Source organism: Mirounga leonina, unplaced genomic scaffold, assembly GCF_011800145.1.
Source record: "Mirounga leonina isolate KUSES-001 unplaced genomic scaffold, KU_Mleo_1.0 Mir_55, whole genome shotgun sequence".
Lineage (NCBI taxonomy): Eukaryota > Metazoa > Chordata > Mammalia > Carnivora > Phocidae > Mirounga > Mirounga leonina.
In genome coordinates, this window is record NW_023270816.1 from 3,806,534 (window position 1) to 3,825,677 (window position 19,144).

A 19,144-nucleotide genomic window follows, 5' to 3' on the forward strand; every position below is an offset into this window, starting at 1 on the left:
TACTGAATACATTAGAGACTTCCTGCCCTCATGTATCTTCCTGTTGCTATTTGCATTCAGAAACCTCTTTTCCCATGAAGGGAATTATTCTCAATGAAATTCTTTGTTCTTATTAACTACCCACTTGAAATTTAGTTAAGTTCACTCTTTAAAATTCCAATTTTTGTTCTCTTGATAATTTTATGAACTGACTTCTCCTAAAGGGACAAGAGCACATTTCTAGTTTTAAAAATCTAAGCCTAAAGTAGTACAACTACTCAAAATATACTTACTGTGATAAAATCCTCAGGCAAGGAAATGTCTAGATATTTTACATAGATATTCAGTAAGTAAATGGTTCATATGTAAATGGTGGGATTTCCATGCAAGGTGTTCCTATGTCTCCAGGGGGTACATGGGCACAGAGATCTTGAAAGCAGAAATAGGAGCAGGACAGCCCATTCGAACACAGAAATAGTCTGTTCTTTGCAGGAATGGAGAGCAAGGCAAAGCCAGTACATTTTAGGAAGTTGCAGATTTATGCCAATGATTTTTTCCCAGCTTATTTTTGGCCTTTTTATTTTAAGGATTTTTAACTTACAAAGGTGATTAAAATTTAAATAGATATCTTTATTTTATTTCTTCCATTGCTTTTGTGCCTTGATGTTCTTTTATTAGGGGTGTGTGATAAGAAAACAGTATTTTATTTTCCAAAATGTCAAGAAATTTTCCCAGCACCATTACTTTAAAAATACTTATCTCCATTAATTTGTGATGCCGTTTTTGTAAAACATATACTTCTTGGATATACTAAGATCTGTCATATTCTCGTTCCTTCAATCTATTTTCCAGGTACAATTTATGTTTAGCTTTTTTAGGTTCGAAAAAGAACCCAATGTTAATATTTTCTTTGGGATTAAATAAAACATCTCATCTCTTTGGGAAAAGAACATTCTTATAATACTTTAATCTTCTCAATCATCCTATTCAGAAATTTGTGCAACTTGGTTATGTAAATATCTAAAAATATCTTTATATTTACTGAGATCAGTGTATATTTCCTGTGCATTTCTTACCAGCTTTTTTCCCCCTGCATCGTTTTTGTTATTATTGATATTGCTGCTGGGAACTTTGGGTTTTAAACTGATTTTTGCTGGTTGATAGGAAAGATGTTGATGTTTTCCATCAGATCACTTTAATCATTTCCTATAGTTTTCAGTAGTTGCTGTATGGTGTTTTCTTTAATCAACAGGCAACTTGAAACTCTTAATATTCTCTTGATTTAGATTCTGGGTAATGACACCAGGAAGCTCTATGAAATGCTGAGCAGGACAGCAGGGAGCATTAACAGCAAACCTCTGAAACATCATCACTCTGTGATGCATTTTGCTACAAAATCCTGGAATTCCTCAGGGATGAGTAGAACTTTAGGTATAACAAATGTGTAACAAATGTAACACTTACATTTTCAGAGAATGAAACAGTCACGGATACGTAGCTGTTGTAATGCCAGATGCTGGGGAGGGGGGCATGTTGGAGAAAGAAACATTAGCAAGGAGCCATCATCACAATTCCAGTACATCCTAGTACGGTTACACTTTTAATATTACCTGTATTTTTCTCCTTAAGTGATTTCAGCAGAGCCCCCTTTTGTCTCAAAATGACGCACTTTATTTCAGAGCAGAGGCAGAAAGGAAGGTTCCACTAGCCGTTTTTTCTAGGCTGTTTTCTTAGTCCACAGCATGCCCTGGGAAATCCTATTGCACTGGCCTATCTCAGGGAGTGTCTGTAACGGCCAACACAAACAAACTGTGAACCTTCAAATAGAAACTCCGTGCTCTAGAGTCACGTTTGTCTGGGGGTTTGTGGAGGGGGGTGCCCCGAACTCAGGGCAGCTCCACAAGAATAGACCCCAATGGAACTTGTATCCTTAAAACCACTAAAAATGCTTTAAGGAGCTCTGCAGGCACATACCCTGAAGGATGTGGTGATTCAGATCCCCTGGAGGGAGCCGCTTCGCATAGCAGTTGCTGAGAGCCCTGAGATCTCGGAGACAGATACCAGATACGAAAGACTTTTCTCACAATAACCCTGTCCTCCTCACATCATCTTTGCTCCTGTTGTGGCTTGAAAGCCTTCTGAAGAAAAATTCCCTGGGGGGAGAAATGAGCTGGACCTCAGAGGTCAGGTGCAGCCAGGCTCCCTAGTTGTCCCCGAGGACAACCCATTTTTGCAGCATAACTTCCAAAGTCCACAAAACAAGGGGACAGGAACGGGTTCTCTAGCTTCATAGAAAACATTCATTAACTTATTAACGGATACAGAGTGAATGTGTTAGGTGCCCAAGACTTTGAGTTATACAGGATGCAGAAGACCCAGTGTGGCCAGGAAGTAGGGAGAGATCTACATTCAACTTCGGAGACTTTATTACTTTGCCCTGTAAGTGTCAAGCACTGAGTTAGGTGTGAAACATGTGGAATAGTTAGAAGGGTGTAGGTTACCCAGGAGTACAGGGGTCCTTGTGTATGCATATCCCATGGGGAGGTTATAACTAGTGGGATCTATCAGAACACCAGGGCTGAAATCTGTCCTCTTATCACTCCTGTGATCTGGAACACCCTGAACGTCAGTTTCCTCTTCTGTAAAATGGAATAATTGTATCTATGTCATAAAGCTCTGGAGACCTTTGTTGAGAAAATGTGTGGGTAAGAGTTTTGTAAACAGAAGCTCCTCCACAAACACAAGTCTGAGTGGTAGGTTCTGGCTGAAATAGCTTAGTTCACATTCACCAACATTTGCTGTCCCAGAGCTAACAGCAGAGCGAAACTCGTGGAAGTGTATAATGAGCAATTAGTATTACAAGTATTTGTGACAATCTATTTTTCTAACCACAGGGTAAGATTATGATTTAAATTTATGTTTATTTTACGAGCCTACAGAGCCTGTATATATAACCTCTATTGTGCCAGGCTAAATAAAACCCCCCCAGAAGAGCACACAACAGTTGGGCAAACCTTTGGTTTAAGGGTTTAGAGGGAAGACTGATTATTTTGGTGGCTGGTGGACCTCTGGGAAAGCGTATACAAACCATACGCATGTGTGCCAAGAGGCTCCCAAGTGGGTTATGTAAGGCAGGATGACTCAGGAGACTTGCTGGGAGAGGCGGTTTCAGTGTAGCTGGAGGAGGGGGGCAGAGCCAGGAGGGAGCCTGAGACACAGACTCTCACCAGGAGCCTTTCTACTTTTTTCCTGGGGTGGCAGAGCAAGCCGTTGGCACTCTAAGACGGGGTCAGTGTCCTGGTGATGGAGTCATTCCTTAGGCATTGGGCACACAGATTCCCCTTAAAGGTACAGGTACGTGGCCATCTGTGCTGTTGCCATCTTCAATTATTAAGCAGGAAAAAAAGTGTTTTCCAATGAAAACAAGGAATCCATAGTGTGGTTATTAGCCACAACCGGTACTCAGCCCTTCCTACTTCCAAACTTGAAAACTTGAGCACATTGTTTCATGGATTATCAGGGACCTGGCCTTGAGGGCTCAAAATCAAGAATTGTCTCCTTCTATGGATCCATTAGATCGGACTATTCTGTAGTCAGTACCGCAAAATATCTTTTTTTTTTTTTAAGATTTTATTTATTTATTTGATAGAGACACAGCGAGAGAGGGAACGCAAGCAGGGGGAGTGGGAGAAGGAGAAGCAGGCCTCCCGCCGAGCAGGGAGCCCGATGCGGGGCTCGATCCCAGGACCCTGGGATCATGACCCGAGCCGAAGGCAGACGCTCGACGACTGGGCCACCCAGGCACCCCTGCAAAATATTTTTGATGAATAAGTTAATATTCCACATTAGTGGGGAGGAGCGTCTACTGGTTTTATATGTATAAACCCATCAAGTATCTGTTGAAGGTCCATGCCTCCTGTGTGTTCTCCTCTCACCAGGTCATGAGCCGTGCGAGAGCGGGCAGGGGTGATGCTGTTCATGTGTGTGCTCGGTCCAGAGCACTGTGCCCGGAACAGGGTAGGTTTCAATAAAGGCATGAATGAGCGAATGAAGAGAATATAAAAGAAACACAGGGCTCATTCCCTGTCCACTGTGAGCTGGTGGGGACTGGGCGGTGCTCGATGTGACAGCTTCACCATTGTGGTCTGGGTTGCTGGGGGAGCAGGGCGGGCCTCCCTGCCACCCCACTTCCTGCAGGGTGCTTGAGTGAGGTGATCACACTTGGCAGGGAGACTGCCCTCTGATGAGGGGCAGAGCTCCAAAGCGCTCCTCTTTCTGAGGGAGGCTGAGCTGTTGACTCCACCTTGTGGTGTTTGCAGCAGAGTCTTCGAGGACTCGACGGGAAGCGAAGAGAAGACAGCTGCGGAGCCAGCAGCACAGCGAGAGGCCACTTGGGGATGTACTTCCCAGGAAGGAAGAGACCCTCAAGGAGGAGCTGGGGGGCCGAGTGGGATTTGGTTTCAAAAAAGCCAGGAGCTGTGGGCTCTGCTCCCCTGATCTCACCTCAGAGAACAGTGTCCCTGGGGAGATGGCCAAACAGGCTAGTAAAGCGTCCTGGGATAATGCTGTCTGATGTCCCCTGGAGAGTCCAGCTGGGGAACCGACAGTCGTGAGGGTGGCTCTTGTATCCTTGTTTTCCCAGGGAGTAAGCTGAGGTTCAGAAGAAAGTGCCGAGGGAGAGACCTGCACCCGGATCCCTGCCCCGCAGCCAGCCCCCACCTCTCCAGCACACTAACGCACCTCTCACCTCTGATTTGCATGGGGCTCTGCCATCAATGGGCACATTGGTGTGCCATCCACAGCCTAGCTGGTTGTCCAGTGAAGACTTAAGCGGGAGTGCCCTTGTCCGTGACACAGGTGAGGAGCTGGACAGGTGAGGTCATCCAGCCAGTGAAGAGCTGAGTGGGGCTAGAGCAGGACCAGCACTCTTTGTGCTGCCCCAGAGGCTGAGTGTTCAGAATCCATCCATTCCTGTGACTGTGTGCCCTTGCAAATCGTCCACACTCCCAACCCGCATTTGGTTTGAAGAATGAAACAACATGTAACTGATACAACTTGGTCTGCTTAGCAGAGCTATGGGAGGGACTGTATTTCCATCTACTTTGTGGGTCGCACATCCCATTGGAGAGACTGGAAAAGGGAAAAGGGGGAGATCGGCAGGTTCATTAGAGACGTTTCTGGGGTAAGCAAAGCACTTCCCACATTTCTGCAGATATGACAAGACAGGGAATTGAGATGCCCTAACACCAAATCCACAATGAGCATTCCAAAATAACGCAGATGTTTTTTGGTTTTTAAATAAATCAGGCTTTGGAAACTGTGTATTTTCTTTCTTTGGGTTGTGTTGGACTATTCATTCGGCTTGGGGGCTTGTAGGACTTCGTTGTGGGAGAAGATAGTTCCAAAGGCATGGAACTGAACTAGGTGAAACCAGAAAGGGCAGTGGAAAGAAATCTAAGTGGGGATGGGGAGCGTGAAGTTGTCTTGAAGATAACACAGAGAGATATACAAGACAAAGACATGATAGGAGCGAAGGTATAAACTTCAGGACAAATCGCACTGTTATTGAGTGGCTGGATTGTGATCTCCCACCATTCTGCCCGAACAGAAGAGGACTCTGAGTGTAGTTTCATAAACATCCTGTTAACAGAGAGGACTACCCTAACCCTCATCATTTACTTAGTCTGGATTTACCTCAGATGAAGTAAGAGTCACTGTTGCTTTCAACTGGAATTAAGAAAACTCAGGAAACAACCCTACAAAAATATTTTTTTTAAGACCAAAAGTCACCAAATCTTTTTCAACAAGAAATCCAGACCAAGTCATAATGGATGCTTGCTTGGACTGGGAACACATGGGTTGATCAGGGTCAAGGCTTTTGTGTGAGCGCGTGTGCGCACGCACTCACACGCTCACACATATTTGTACTCATTTGGACTGGGTCCTGTCCCTCCCAAACTTGTCTGTGGAAGTGCAAATCCTTAGTACCTCAGAATGTGATTGTATTTGGACTTAAAGAAGTAATTAAGTTAGAAAGAGGCTGTTAGGGGCGCCTGGGTGGCTCAGATGGTTAAGCGTCTGCCTTCGGCTCAGGTCATGATCCCAGGGTCCTGGGATCAAGCCTTGCATCGGGCTCCCTGCTTGGCGGGGAGCCTGCTTCTACCTCTCCCTCTACTGTTCCCCCTACTTGTGCTCTCTCGCTCTCTCTGTCAAATAAATAAATAAATAAAAATAGAAAGAGGCTGTTAGGGCGGTGTTTTTATAAGGAGGAAATTTAGACACATACAGAGACCCCGGGGATGCACATGTGTGTGAGGAAGAATGCGTGAGGGGGGACAAGGAGAAGGCAGATATCTGCAGGTCCAGGAGAGCCCTTTGAATGAAACCAACCCTGCCGACACCTCGATCTTGGACTTCCGACTTCCAGAACTATGAGAAAATATGTCCGTCTTCAAGCCACTCAGTCTGTGGTGTTTTATTTTGGCAGTAGACCAATACACACACATTATTGTACATTAAGTGCAAGATAATGATGGCTTTACATGGCACATTTAAAATTTTTAATGTAGTCTCTTTTTAACTCTTCTTATGCTTGAATCCTTCTCTCTCTGCTCCTGCCTCTACCCAAGGTCACCTGTGTACAACTTATCACGTAGGAGTCTGTATTTCTCTGTATCGTCATGTAATCAAAGAAACACATAGCCATACACAACACACATACTTGTGTCTATTATGTGAGGGCGGGTCATTGTTTTATACAATTAGGATCATATTTCACAGGGTTTTCAATATCTTGCTTTGGATTACTATTTACAGCTTTTATATTTTGAAACAATTTCAAACTTACCGAAAGTTGCAAGTACAATACAAAATACCTGTATTTTTGAGCCCTGATCCATTAGGACCAAGGTGCAGATGTGATGCCTCATCACCTCTGATTATTTTGGTGCGAACTTCCTGCAAACAGGTTGGTGTCATTGGCAGGAAGATTACAGAAATGATGCGGACTCTTCTTGCGGACCCCGTCTGTGGTGCACAGGTGCACTTACTGTTCCTGATGACATTCACTTTGCTTGATTGAGATCGTATCTGCCAGTATATATATATATATTTTACCACACACTTTTTCCCTTTATAATTAATAGTTTGTGGGGAAGCATCTTGACTCTATGTAAATATCTTGTTCCTCATCAAATGTTTAGTTTACTCATGTGTATCACAGGGATTCATAGTTTCCTTTTGTATTTAATAGGTTATAATCTGTTAACTATTGTTATATATTTTGATGTTCCTGTCTGTGTCCATTTGGCATATCCTATCATTATCTGAATACCTTCTTGTTTGCTCATGCAAGATGTTTCAGGCCCATCTTGCACTTTCCCTGCCCCAGCATGGAATTCACCATTTCTCTAAGGATCCTCGCTTCCTTTTGCAGAGAAGCCAAGATCTGGGGGTGCCTGGGTGGCTCAGTTGGTTAAGCAACCGACTCCTGATTTCAGCTTAGGTCATGATCTCACTGTTGTAAGATTGAGCCTCCCCCCCTCCCCCGCCCCGTTGAGCTCTAGGCACTGGGCGTGGAAACTGTTTTAAGATTCTCTCTCTCCCTCTGCACCTCCCTGCCTGCATGCTCTCTCTCTCTAAAACAAACAAACAAAAACAAAATTTAACAAAAAATAAAAAATAAATAAATAAAAGCCAAGATCGGGGTGCTAGATGGTCTTTGCTATGGGTCGATGGCTGTCCCCAGTCAGTAGAGTTAGAGATAGACATGCATACACACATATGTATCTACACATACACACTTTGGAATCCATATTTATCATGTATATTGACAACCATGAACTCACATTGATACCTCTGCTTCCAATTTAAAACTGCTGGGTTTATTCTAGTTTTTGAGTATTCCTATCTGTAAGTCCCATCTCTTATAGGGAGGAATACTCTCAATATGTCTGCTTGTATGACGGGTCCCCTTGCATGTTAGCAGTCTCCCATTGTGCCTTTACATCTCCTGTGTGGATGCTCCCGTCACTCACCACCTCCACATTATGCCCCTGCCCCCTCTCCCAGCTGGGGCTCCAGCACCTACACGCTGGTCTGTTCCCCCAGGCAGAGTCCCTCTTATCCCACACTGGGACACCTCCATGTGAGCACTTCCTCACCCTTCTGGGGCTCTGAGACCCCACGCCAAGCTCCCCCTGCTGCAGAACCTCTCTTTTCCACTGAGTCTCTGAAAACACGTTGCCAGGGCAGCCCTGTAAATAGACATTCTTCTCACTCCCTCAGGCTCTGACCCTCCCATTGGCCCACCCCCTTATGTTTTCACCCTCCTCTCTCTGCTTAGGGTCGCTGGTGCATGGACACCCTCCATGCCCTGTTCAGAATCTGACTTGTCCTACAACGAAGCTCTCCTCCCTCTGACCAGCCCACCCAAGACTTAAGGGCTGAGTTGCTCTGGAAGGGACAAGAGGCACAAGGGAAGGGAGAAGCACATCTTACTACTGTTACTCGGCAAGACATCAGGCAAATCATTCCCAACTACTCCGTGGAGATGGGCAGTCCTCTTCCCAAAAGCACGTGCACTCCATGGTGTGGGTACGTCACAACTGTTCTGCGTGTGCCCCTCAGTAGCATTCTTGTTGTCTCCAGTGTTTTACCACCACGAACAAAGCTGCAACAAACATCCTTGTATATGATCTATGCATTGTTATATACTTTTATTTCTATGGGACAGATTCCCAGGAATGGGATTTCTGGATCAAAGGTAAAGATTTTAATAACATCTGGAGATCCTGTGACAGTCTCTGAGAAGCTGAGTTTTTGGTTCTCCTTGTGGGGACACTGCAGTGCTGAGAGGCGTCTGAGATCGTTAGTAGTCAGTGAGCCTTGGCAGGTGCATAAGGCCAGAGATGTTGGAACTTGTAGCCATGCCAGCCAAAGAGGGTTTGCTCTGACCCTTGTAGGTCCCCATTAGGGGGCAGAGTGCACCCCCTCATGCCTGCAACATTCAGCAGACTGTGACCCGAAGGCTGACTGAATGCTGGGCATCGAGCCAGGCACTGGGGGGACAGACCTACAGGCTCACTGCCTACTGGGGAGGTTGACCAGCAAGCTAATCTTTGTCCCCACATGTGCCAAGGCTGTGGGGACACAGGACAGGGGCAGCTGGGATACAGATGCTGGCAGCGAGGCCGGCAAGGGCTTCCCAGAAGACTGACACATGATCCTGGCCTTGAAGGTTGGATAAGTGCCAGCTGGGCAAAGGTAGAGGCAGGCTTGTGTTCCTTGGAGGAAACAGGTGAGAGGGAGTGGGGGCCCATGGGGTGAACACAGGGCGCACACCCTCCACTGAGGTGCCCGGGCCTCGACCTCCTTCTCTATCTCCCTCCACCTGGCCCCTGCTCCTCAATGACCCCCAAATGTAGCAGCGGGCTCCCCCTAGCCTCAGGTCTTGACTCCCGCCTTTCTTCCCAAGCAAAGCCACTTCCCAAACACTTGGTTTCCCCCTCACATGTGAAGCCTTTCCCGGCTGCTGCAGGTCACACTTATCTCCTGGCCCCAGAACGGCGAGCCCAGTGCTCAGCACATGGTGTTTATCAAATCCCTGCAGTACTTATCGTTGGGAACGCTCCCGTGCTTGAGGTTTCCTGCTCCCCAACTAGACGGCAGCTCATTGAGAGGCCGGCCTTCGCTGTGCACAGATGGGGCTCAGCTGGTTGGGTGCTGAGAAGGAGCAGCCTGGTTCATCAACGTAAACATTACAGAGGCCTCATCTGCTGAGAACCCTCCACATGGGTGGAGCCTTGGCTGGGAATGTGGGCACACAGGCAAGATCTTCCTCCAGCTTCTGTTGTTTGCAAAGCGGTCCAGTGTCCACCTTTCCACCCAGAGGGCTGGGGAGGGGAAGCAGTGTGGCAGCCATGGAAAGAGAAGAGCAGTTTTCCTTCATGGTTTCTCTTCCCACCAAGGCACAAAGAGACCAGATGTTGGTGAGCTGAGGAATCCCTATGTCTTGTGAGCTTGTTAGGACTTAGCTTAAGTATTTGGCTCAGGGAACTTTTAGGTAGATCAGGAGCATGTTGTGAATACAGCTTGTCAAGGCAGCACAGCTCCCAACTGGTGGGTGGAAGAAGCTGGGGTCATGAGCAACCCCACTGCTGAACTCCTCTGAGTTCCAGAGACTTCCCTGTGCTGTGCGGGCAGCCGCTGTGCTTCTAACATCTCATCGTTGTCTGACCAGCCGCTGACCACCTCCCTGCCAGTGATAGCTGAGGACAGCTGAGACCTACTCCCACCACTGAGACAGAGCCTGTCCGGCAGTTTTGAGGTCTTCCCTTTGAAAGAGTTACTAAACTCATCAGTAAAGCTGATTTCTAAAGGCCACTTGCTGTGGTCAGTATTTTATGGTTTAAACAAAAGTCTTAAATTGAAATGATGAAAATAAAGGCCAATTTGGTGGTGGAAGTCATAGCATAATAAGGAATACGGTGTTGGGTGCCTGGGTGGCTCAGTTGGTTAAGCGACTGCCTTCGGCTCAGGTCATGATCCTGGAGTCCCGGGATCGAGTCCCACATCGGGCTCCCTGCTCAGCAGGGGGTCTGCTTCTCCCTCTGCCTCTTCCCTCTCGGGCTCTCTGTCTCTCATTCTCTCTCTCTCAAATAAATAAATAAAATCTTTTTTAAAAAATAAGGAATAAGGTGTTTATGCTAAGAAGTACATGCAGCTGGGGCACTGTGGTTTGAAATAAGTGTGTTGGGCTGCTCAAAAGGATTAATGAGCTTTCTGAAATTATTAGACATCGAAGGCCTATTCTCTCCATAGGGTAGACCATTTGCAGGTGCAAAGTGTGTGTGTGTGTGTGTGTGTGTGTGTGGAGGGGGCTGTGATTTCAAGGATCCAACCAAGGACCTGCCTTAGAAATGGCTAGCTCATGGGGCGCCTGGGTAGCTCAGTCGGTTAAGCATCTGCCTTCAGCTCAGGTCATGATCCCAGGGTCTTGGGATTGAGCCCTGCATCCAGATCTCTGCTGAGCAGGGAGACTGCTTCTCCCTCTCCCTCTGCCTGATGCTTCCCTTGCTTATGCTCTCTTTGTCACATAAATAAATAAAATATTTTAAAAAGAGAGAGAGAAATGGCTAGCTCAGAGAATTTTGATGAGTTCTGGGAAGAGGCAATTTGCAGGAAGCTGCTACGCCTGGTAGCCAATCTCTACGAGGACCCTTTATCGAGAGGTGGCACCTGATTAGATTCTGAAAACACACAGTAGAGGTTAAGTTGGTGCATTGAAACCAGCGGGAGGTTCTCCTGGAAATCGTGATGGGAGAGTGGCATGCCCAACGTCACCAACACTGGCAGGAAGAGATAGGTGGCTGGGTCTAGTCCCTACTCCTCCGTGAACCAGCTTTGCAACCTTGGGCATGTCATTTAGCCTCCAAGACTTTTTTCCAGTCCTAACTGTTCTGATTCATTAACTTTTTGGAGGGGGTTACAATGGATGGGGTAGGGAAAGGTATTGCTGATGAGAAAAAGAGAAACACATGTTCAGCACAGGTTTTGCTTTCTATCGTGAGCTGGTCCCATTTCTCTGCATTAATGTTATCAGGCTGTAATCACTTAGATTATGGTGACTGCAACAGGGTGGAGCAATTCAGGAAAGGTTTGTGATAATAAGCAAATCTTCCTTGAATTTAGAGAGAAGGGAGGAGCCTAGCCTGGAATGGGAGGGCTGTTCCAGGAGCGGATTAACTTATCTGGTGCCTTGGAGAAGCAGTGGCTGGAATGAAGAGTGGGTGCTGGGGTTTGAGTGACAAGAGAAAGATCGAGGGATTGAGATCATAGTAAAAGGGCTTTAATTAATGAAATAGATAGCTCACAGACTTGTTGGCAACAGAACAATGGACTTGAATGAGAAATCCGCACTCTTATCAGCTCCAGCTGGTTGTACTTATGGACCAGGAAAATACATTTAAAACCTGTAATGACTGAGAAAGGGCTGCTAGCAAGATACTCAAAAGCGAGAAACAAACCCCAGCAACAACGAATTTTCTTCTATTGCCCTGATTTATAAAAAGGACACCTGGATACTAGAAATTGTAGGCATCATTTCAAAATTTAGAAAAAGAATGAATGTAGCTTCAAAAAAGTTGAATGATGTCCCTCTTTCATATCTTCTCCCTATTTTGACAGAAGTCAGCAAAATCTGTTGGGGGCCAGCACCGTGATTCAGCTGACCCGTTTTACAGACGAACTGAGCCTGGGAGATAGAATCCCCCACGATGTACCTTAACTTTCGTGGGTTCTCCAACTTACAAAGCAAGATCTCTGAAAAGAAAGGATGTGTCTGGCTTTCATTTGCAGGGGATTGTGGGCGTGGGGGTACTTAGCAAGAGACCTAGACTCTATACTGCCTTGTTAGCTCTAAATCCTGAAGTATCCGATAAAGTCGGAACTTTTACAGTTAGAACTGTGTAATTATGGAAATACACAAGCCTCACAGGTTTGGTTTGTCCTCTCATTTAGCGGATGAGTTGATAGAGCCTGTAGAGATGGACTCGTGATTGCTTCCGCTTGGTGCCAGACCCAGAGCTGGACACGCAGGCCCACACCAGACCTCAGAAGCCATGTGCTGTCCGCCAGCGTTACATTAAAGCGATCACGATTAATAGTTGTGGGGAAGGGGAGCATATCAGATTGGAACTTTTCTATGTGAATGTTTATTGTAGGAACACATTGAATAGGGGATAATTTAAAATCATCACAGCAGCACGTTAATATCTGTGGAAGAACTCTTAAGTAAATGTCCCACAATATCGATGTGCTACACTAACTCCCTTTTTAAAAAATAAGGTTTAAGAATCTTATTTATTTATTTATCTGAGACAGAGAGAGAGAGTGCAGAAGCAGGTGGGGGGCAGCGGCAGAGGGAGAAGCAGGATCCCTGCTCAGCAGGGAACCCAAAGTGGGACTCGATCCCAGGACCCCAGGATCATGACCTGAGCCGAAGGCAGTCGCTTAACCGACTGAGCCACCCAGGTGCCCCAACTTCCTAATGGAGTTGGCTGAGGACTACAATGAGCGGCTCAAGGGAGCCGGGACACTCTCCAGCTCACCTGCTGTGTGTTCCCTGGGGACAGGACAGGGGCACTGGACAGTAGGGTTGGGCACCTTGCTCCACCAGGATGCCAGGCTGGATCTGCGCCAGCTCACAGTCAGCCAGACAACACAGTGGGGCTGTTGAGCTTTCATAAGAATGGAATGCAGAAGGATCATTCTAGGTCTCCCCCATGGACTGGAAATCATTATTCACACCACATGTTGCTAAAGGAAGCCTTGCCTTTAAATAGGAATGCTTTAAAAATAGCAATCGTACCTCGTGCATGGAGAGTACCTCTGCTGTACCAGAGGTATCTGCCTTCTTACTTGATCCCCACAATGATCCAACAGAGTTGATAGGGGTGTAGAAGCTATCTAGGAGAGCAACTAACTAATTTCTGGGTCACGTATCTGGCAGGAGTTCAGCTAATGCTTGAATAAAGGAAGAAAAGATGGGAGGAAGTGAGGAAGGGAGGGATTGAGGCTGAGGCTGGTGTCTTGATTTTACAGAGGAGGAAACAGCTCAGGGAGAGAGTGATCTACCTGATGTGACACCACTGATTATGTGGGGGGGGGAGGGGCTGTGGACTCCTGGTCTAGTGCTCCTCCTTCCCAGGATCCCTCCAGTGCCTCTCAGCAATTTGTTGACACATGCATTTGGGGTGATCTTTTAAAAGTGAATTAGCCCACAGGGTTCCAGGTCTGGCACTGATGGCTGTAAAGGGGTTAAAGCTACCCCTCTGTAAATTACACAGGGGCACAGCAGCTCCCAGGAAATGTCTGAGAGAGAGCAGCAGGGTGGCTGCGTGATGTGACCAAAGGATATTGGGTTATGTCCACTCTATAATATAAGTGCACAGTGTGTCTTGCCAATCTCTGCCCCTCTCCGGACCACAGTTTTCTCAGGGATACAGTCAGGGTCTTCATGACCACCATATTCTTTCCTGTCTCCATCCTCTGCCTCTAAAGTCCATCCTGGGTGCCTTCCAGAAGTTTTCTATCTTGCTGATGGCTGAGTCTCCTTCACTCTGCCCAGCACTGACCTGTGGGGGTGGGGGAGGTACTGGGGAGAAAAGGCTGCAGGATCCCTGGGGTGCATATCTCCATCACCCCAGCATTGTCCTGCTGCCCTTCCCTCCCCTGTGGCCTTGTTGGCATAGAAGAAGAGATTCTGCAGCCAACAATCAACATCAGTGGTCCCCACAATAAGACTGCTTAGTGTTGGTTTTTTTTTTTTAAGATTTTATTTATTTATTTGACAGAGAGAGACACAGCGAGAGAGGGAACACAAGCAGGGGGAGTGGGAGAGGGAGAAACAGGCTTCCTGGGGAGCAGGGAGCCCGATGCGGGGCTCGATCCCAGGACCCTGGGATCATGACCTGAGCCGAAGGCAGACGCTTAATGACTGAGCCACCCAGGCGCCCCAAGACTGCTTAGTGTTTTGTCCTTTTGAGTAGGAAAATGATTCCTTATGACCTTATTGTTTTTATTTTAAATACTATCCTTTCAGAAATCATTCCACAGTAGAGGATTTTTTCTAGGACTCAAGATATTGTGAGGAAAGAGAGGAAGGAGGGACGAATGGAAGGAGATGTCTAAAGCAAGTGGAGAAGAAACTTGCTACTGGAGACTGGGTCAGCCCTGAGTGTCTAATTGATGTAAATCAAATGTATCCACTCAATAAATCTTTCCTGGAAACTCATTGCATGCAGGGCTCTGGATGGACCCACAGGAAGCTGACATGAATGTGGCAGCCTTCACCCTTACAGAGTCATGAAGTCTTTGACCAAACAATAACTTGCTTATGAACAGAGTAGAATCTATCAGCCTGACTGAACAGCTGCTGAGGAGCCCGAGCTCCACAAAGGTGATGGAGGGCGGGCGGTGCCAAGAGTCATGGGCATCCAGCCAGCCAGAGTAGAGAGAAATCACCAAACATTCTCACTTTCAGCTGACACATGGGAAAGGCCACACATACAAACATAGCTACTCTGGTTAGAGAATGGGCTACTCTAGACTCATCTTAATAAAGTTTCAAGTCAAGCCTCATAAGAATCAGCCTGATCTACCAATAAATTAACTGCCTGTTGGCACAAAAATAGATGGTTGCTAGATGAAGACATAAAAATTTGGAGTCTTAACAACGCAGCATTCATAATTCTAGCATAAAGTCTTAAATCGATGGACATGTGATAAGCAGGCAAATGTGACCCATAATCAAGACAAGAAACGCCAATAGAAAATTACCCTGAAATAACCCAAATGTGATAACTAGAAGGAGACAAGGAATTTTTAAAAGCCATTATAAATATATTAAGGAATTAAAGGAAAAATGCTTAAAATAAAAAGACAGTTATAATGTTTCAGGAGAGTAATGGGAACTGCAAAAAGAACCAAATGGGCATTTTACGACTAAAAAGTAAAATATCCAAAATGAAAATTTAACAGCATATTATGTAAAACCAAATAAATTGTCAATGAACTTGCCAATTGATTAATGAAAATAATCAATTCTAAAAACAATTGAAAAGATACTGACTTGTGAGATGACATCAAGCAATCTAAAAGTGTTTAAGTCCTAGAAGGAGAAAAGTGGGACAAAAAATATTATTTGAAAAACTAACAATTTAAAATTTTCCAAATTTGATAAAAACCATTACCTTATAGATCCAAATAGTTCAGTGAACCAAAGATGGATAAATACAAAGAAAGCCACACCTCAGCATGTCGTAGTCAAACTGCTGAAAATCAAAGATAAAGAGAAAATCTTGGAAATGGTAAAACAAACACAAAAACCAAATAAGCTCACAATAGCTATAGGGAAGCAAAAATATGAATAATGACTGACCTCACAGCATAAAAAATGGAGACGAGAGTACAATGGAGCAACATCTGGAAAGTACAGAATAAAAATACCTGTCAACCAAGAATGAATGAATTAATTAATTAATACCCTTCAAAAATGAAAGCAAAGACATTTTCAGATGTCTGACAATTGACAGAATCTGTTACCAGCAGATCCACATTATAAGAAGTAAAAGACGTTCTTCAGGCAGAGGAGAATTGACCCCAAATAGGAATTTAGAGTTACAGGGAAGAGAGAGAGCGAGAAAGAGAGAGCACTAAGAATACTAAATATGTCGGCAAGTATAAAGGAATACATAGTTTTTATTCTCTTAATTTCTTTAAAAGACTTAACATGTATAACCCTGTGTGGGGGTTATAAAGGATGTAGCTGTGACAACAATAGAACCAAGGATGGTGACAGATGGAACCGTATTGCTACAAGGTTCCCTCATGTTCTAAGAAGCAGTGGAATAGGAACTCTGAGTAGATTGTGAGGAGTTTAGGATTGTATTGTAATCCCTAGGGGAACAGCTGGAAGAGTCAAAACCAATGCAGGACTGGACAGATGCCAAGCTGTGCCTCCTACATGCTCCTTCGATGAGAGACTCATTGCCCCAGGGGCTGGGAGTGCTGTTGGCAGATGTTACCTACAGAGAGCTGACTTGCCCTCCCCTTCCTTGGGCAGTGTACATGAAATGACTGATCAATTGAAAAGTATAAATGTCTGGCTATTTTGGCCCAATCGGACAACTCTGAAGGACCAGTGTAGTTCTAGAAGTTTTTGTGAGGTCTTCTAAGGCTACTGTTGGACTAGCAGTGCAGCTCAACCTCTCCCTCTGCCCCATTTTCCTTCTTTCTCTTCTCTCCCCCAGGCATTGCTGTCAAGGGCATTCCTGAAAAAGCACGGTGCATGCTAAATTTCATCTCAGAGACTTTTCCAGGGAATCCAATCTGCAACAATCGGTAGCAGGAATATACTGAGAAAGCAGGTGGGGAAAAAAAATGGAGTTTTGACGTGGGCACACTCACTTGTCTGGCTGGTAATGAGGATCCCATCATAGCCCCTGGCCAAAGACAATAGTCTAATGGTTTAAACCTTCTCTGGTGGTGAACTAGGTTGGGATAACAGGGGAAGAGATGTGCTATAATATAGCTGATGTGATGTATCAGGTATTTAAGAGAAAAATACAGCCTGAGATTGCTTAACAAGCAACTGAAAGCTCCCTTGGGTAACATACCAAGATGCCCCCATCTCCTTCAGCAGCAGAGAACACAAAGCTGTGGATGAGTCCCAAACTTAATTATCAGAGTAGCCAAGCTCCAGAGGTTAAATGCAAACCAAGGCAGGGTGTAAAGCCAGAGTTGGGATGCTGGAAAGAATATGATCAGGACTCAAGGAATAAGGACAAGAAGTCAATGTTCCTCCAAGTATTTTTTTAAAAATTTTTTGAGATAAAATTCACCATCATAATGATTTTAAGTGTGCAATTCCGCAGTTTTTAGTATATTCAAAATGTGCAACCATCACCACTATCTAATTCCAGAACATTGTCATCAAACCCAAAAGAAACCATGTCCCTCCCTCCCCGCCCCCCATTTCCTCTTCTCCCATGCCCTGGAAACCACTAATTTTCTTTCTGTCTCTATAAATTTGCCTATTCTGGATATTTCATACAAACGGAGTCTTATGAAATGTGGTGTTTTGTAATCCAGCTTCTGTCACGTAGCATAATGTTTTATAGGCTCATCCATGTTGTGGCATGCATCAGGTCACTAAAAAATTACACCTACGTTTCCTTCTAAGAAGTTTATGGTTTTAGGTCTATCATTGAGGTCTCTAATTCATTTTGAGTTAATTTTGTATATGGTGTGAGGTGAGGCTCCGAATCCATTCTTTTGCAAGTAGATATCCAGTTGTTCTAGCACCATGTATTAAAAGATTCTTTTCTCCTTTGAATGGTCTTGGCACCCTTGACAAAAATCAATTAATCAGATGTATGGGCTAATTTCTGGACTTTCACTTCTATTCCATTGGTTTATGCATTTATTTGAAGCCAGTACCACACTGTTTTGAAACTGTAACTTTTTAGTATGTTTTAAAATTGGGAAGTGTGAGTCTTGCTACTTTGTTCTTTTTTTAAACTTCTTTTGGGTAATTGGGGTCACTTGCATTTTCCACGTGGATTTTAGGATCATCCTGTCCATTTCTGCAAAAAAAAAAAAAAAAAAAAACATTGGAATTTTGATAGGGATTGAGTGGAATCTGTTGATCAATTTGAAGAATATTGCCATTCTAACAATATTAAGTCTTCCAATCCACAAAAGAGATATGTTTCCATTTATTTAGTTCTCCTTTAGTATTTTGCAATAATGTTTTACAGTCCTTGATGGACAAGTGTTTTGCACTTTGTTGATTAAATTTATTTCTAAATATTTTATTATTTTTGCTGCTATTGTAAGCAGAATTTTTTAAACTTCATTTTTGGGTTGTTGATTGTTAGTGTATAGAAATACAACCAATAGTTGCATATTGATCTTGTATCCTGCAACTTTTCTGAACTCATTTATTACCTCTTAATTTTTTTTTTTTTTTTTTTTACATTTGCCTGTAAATATTTTTGACAAATGCTCCTAGAGAGTGGAGGCAAGTTAGGCACCATAAAGGCAAGCGTTTTGAGCTGGTCTTCCAGGGATCCTGCAGACTGATCAAAACAAATAATAGAATTCTTTGTGAATAAGTCTGTTCTGCTCCCTCTGGACTGGTGGCAGGGATACAGGATGGGGTTTTCAAGGCTATCACTGACCTGGGGCATGGTGGTTGGGATTAGTCTAAATTAAAAAGCCACAAAGCTTGCTTTTCTTACTGAGATTGAACTGTTTTTCTTGAATAAGTGTTCCCATGGTTACTGCAAGCTTTTGGTTAGTTTCCAGAGTTCTGAAAAGCTAATTCTGCTAGTTTTTGCCAGTTTTTTTTTCATTGCTTTTATGAAGGGATGGACTTTTGGATGTTTCTGCTCCACCACTTTTTGCAAACATCAATCTCCCAGCCACCCCCCTATTTTCCCCCATCTTGAATCTGGATTCCTGTGGTTTCCTCTGAATTCCTTTGAGCCTATGGAAGTGGCTTACCCCTCCCTCTTATTTGCAAACAATGCGGAGGCTGCTGCCTCATAAGACAACATGAGGCCCCTCAGCTCCACAGCCACCTCCCCTCCTAGCACCAGGT

At 44.7% G+C, this 19,144-nt stretch overlaps 1 long non-coding RNA gene across 3 annotated transcripts; it reads right to left on the reverse strand.

Annotated features, from left to right (window-relative positions):
* Positions 1–6,316: 6,316 nt before the first annotated feature.
* On the reverse strand, positions 6,317–15,906 carry LOC118001905. 3 transcript variants are annotated; one of them, XR_004676876.1, is made up of 3 exons: positions 15,732–15,906; positions 8,142–8,650; positions 6,317–7,068 (listed from the first exon to the last, which is right to left on the reverse strand). It is a non-coding gene; the product is annotated as an uncharacterized LOC118001905 (long non-coding RNA). The 3 variants fall into 3 exon arrangements; XR_004676875.1 differs by having other exon boundaries at positions 8,479–8,650; positions 15,611–15,906; XR_004676874.1 differs by having other exon boundaries at positions 15,611–15,906.
* Between the last annotated feature and the right edge of the window lie 3,238 nt (positions 15,907–19,144).